Raw genomic sequence first — 3,277 nt, forward strand, 5'->3', positions numbered from 1 at the left:
GAAAAAAATGAATATAGCTTGTCCAGAAGCAATTCACCAATGAAGAAACACCAATAGCTAGCATATATATGGCTACAAAATGTATTATTCTGCATTTGCTTCTTATTTCACAAGATACTATGATGTGGTGTGTGGTGATGTGGTATTGGGTCAGTTTCAACTCATAGCAACCTTGTATATACACGGTTTCTGAGGCTATACATCTTTAAGGGAGCAGAAAGTCTCATCTTTTCCTATGCATCAGCTATTTGTTTTGAACTGTTCACCTTGAGGTTAGCATCTTAACTCATAACACACTATGCTACCAGGGCTCCTTAGATATTCGGATTGATTAGATTAGTGTTGTGGAGCTGGTTCCAACTCATATAGGGTTTCCGAGGAGCAGCTGGTGGATTTGGACCATCAACCTTGAAGTTCAAAATGACTTTGTGGCTCACTGCTCATTCTACAGCACCACACCAGGACTCCAGATATTATGACACCCACTGTTAAGTTATTTTACAAAGAGGTTGTATCAATTTATATTCTATCAATAGTGTACGCTGTTATTGCTAGTTGCAATGAGTTGGTTCTGACTCAGTGACCCTGTATAGGGTTTCTGAGGCTATAAATCTTTACCGAAGCAGAAAGTCCCTCAGAGTGACTGGTGGGTTATAACTGCTGACCTTGTGGTTGGTAGTTCAGTGTTTATACTACAGCACTTCCAGCATTCCTATAAAAAGTGTATAAGAGTGCTTATTTCTCCATCTTTGCTAGCATTTGTCCTTTCAGCTTTTGTAAGATGAAAAATGGGGTCATGTTTTATTTTGAAAAATTATCAGTGATCTTGACAACAACAATAACAAAAACAAATCAAACTTAGGAAAAAAATAGACAAAGGATATGAACAATCTATTCAGAGAAGAACAAATACAAACAACTAATAAACATATTAGAAGATGTTTGGTCCCTCTGTGAAAAAATTGTGAGTTAAAACAACAAGGAATTTTTCTTTGTTATATGACTGGCAAAACCAGAAAGGCTTGATAATTTTCCATCTATTCCCATAAGAGGCACTCTCATACACTGTTGATAGTATATATTTGTGTTACTTTTCACAGGACAATTTGGCAATACCCATCAAAATATAAATTATACCTATGTTTTGCCCATCAATTATATTATTAGGGCTTTCCTCTTCAGCTATATCCACTTCTCAAAATATAAGATGCATATGGAGTTCACTAAAAAGGAGCCCAGGTGGCTGCTAACTGAAAGGTTTGGTGGTTTGAACTCAGCTAACAGCTCCATAGAAGTAAAGGTTACAGTCAAGAAAACTCTATGGGGTAGTTTTACTCTGTCACTCATGGGGTCACTGAGTCAGAAACGGACTTAACAACATCCAAGAACAAAAACAACATGGACTTCACTGAAAACCTATAATAGCAAAAAACTGGAAACACCAGCAGACCAGGTCAACCATCTCTAGTACATTGAAACAATGGAAGACTATGCAGTGGTTAACAAGAGTTGTTGCATGCCGTGGACTCGGTTCCAACTCACAGTGACCCTGTACAGGGTTTCTGAGGCTGTAAATCTTTATGGGAGCAGAAAGCCTCATCTTTCTCCCGCGGAACAGCTGGTAATTTCGAATTGCTGACCTTGCGGTTCGCAGCCCAATTCGTAACCACTACACTACCAGACCTCTGTAGGGAATATTTTAAAATCTCTTAGAAATGTTGTCAAATGAAAAATGGAAGGTCTATAAGTAGATAAATGACTTCCTTTATGTGAATAAAACACAAGCCTTACAATGTATTTTTTTGATAAAATGGGAACTCTTTGCAGTGGTTACTTTTGGAGAAATGAGACCAGGGTCATAAAATGGAACATTGGATAAGGAACGAGTTATGTGTTTTTTTATCTTTTTATTTTTGTTATTGTTTTTATTTATTTTTATGTTAATAGGAATTATTTGGGTAGCGGGGTTAAAGCTGATTTTATTTTCCTTACCATTTCCCCATATTTAAAATCTAAAAAATGTTTTGGCATTATAAAAAACATTATTAATGATGTTGACTATCGTTTCATATGTTCACAAGTTATTTGTATTTCTTACAGTTTATCTATCACTTTATGTTTGGGGTCTTTTGCCATCATCAAATTTGTCAACACTTCTTTTATGACTTCTGAATTTAGTGTCATGATTAGAAAAGTACTTCCCATCCCATTGTTTAAAAAAACAGACAAACATTCTTCTGTATTCGATTTAATTATTTTATTATATTTTATTGTGGTTTGGGTGAAAGTTTACAGAACAAATTATTTTGTTCAATCATTTTTACATTTTTTGTTTGTTTCATGACACTCATGTAAACAGCACTCTTCCCACTCCCTCCCTGGGTTCCCCATCCCATGTGTCTTTTTCTGCCCTTTCCTGACTCTGAACATTGGGCAAATACTGTCCTTTTGGTCTCATATGGTTAATTGTTCTGAGAAGTACATTACTCACAGGCATTATTGTTCACTTTATGGCTTGTCTGTTGTTTGGCTGCAAGGTGATCCTCAGGGGTGGGTTCAGTTCCAGGTATCTAAGGGCCACAGTCTCCAGGGTTCTACCAGTCTCTATCAGACCAGTAAGTCTGTCTTTCTTTATTGTGAATTTTCTCCCACTCTGTCTAGGGTCTTTAATTGTGACCCTGATCAGACTGGTTGATTGTGTTAGCTGAGTACCATCTAGTTCTTCTAGTCTCAGGGTATATACATGGTCTATTAATCTTTAGGACTGTCTTTCCTTGAGTCTTTGATTTTCTCTACTCTGCTCCAGGTGGGAAAAGACTAATAGTTGCATATTTGCTGGTTGCTCACAAGCTTTTAAGTTGCTACTCACAAAAGTAAGATGTAGAACATTGTCTCTGTGCACTATATTTCGTCAATTGACCTAAATGTCCCCTAAGACTATGGTTCTAAGTTCCCAAGCCCAGTAACTCATTCCCTCAAGGTGCTTGATTGTGGCTAAGATGATTTCATAACTTTGTCCTCTGTATACTCTATTGTATACAGCAGAACTTTATTGTTTTGTATTTATATTATCATCCTTTGGAATTTGAAATAGTTTTTAAAAAAGTAATTTTTATATATTCATGATCATCAGGATAATTGCATCCTTATATCATGGTCATCAAATAGGTCTGAGAATTGGAAGGAACTCCAGAGGTCACCTAGATACCTGAGTCCTTCATTATAAATATGAGCTTCTGGGTAAGTGCAAAGAGTTTCAGTCTGATCTTCAAGACTC

This window comes from Chrysochloris asiatica, unplaced genomic scaffold (genome assembly GCF_000296735.1).
Source record: "Chrysochloris asiatica unplaced genomic scaffold, ChrAsi1.0 scaffold00053, whole genome shotgun sequence".
NCBI lineage: Eukaryota > Metazoa > Chordata > Mammalia > Afrosoricida > Chrysochloridae > Chrysochloris > Chrysochloris asiatica.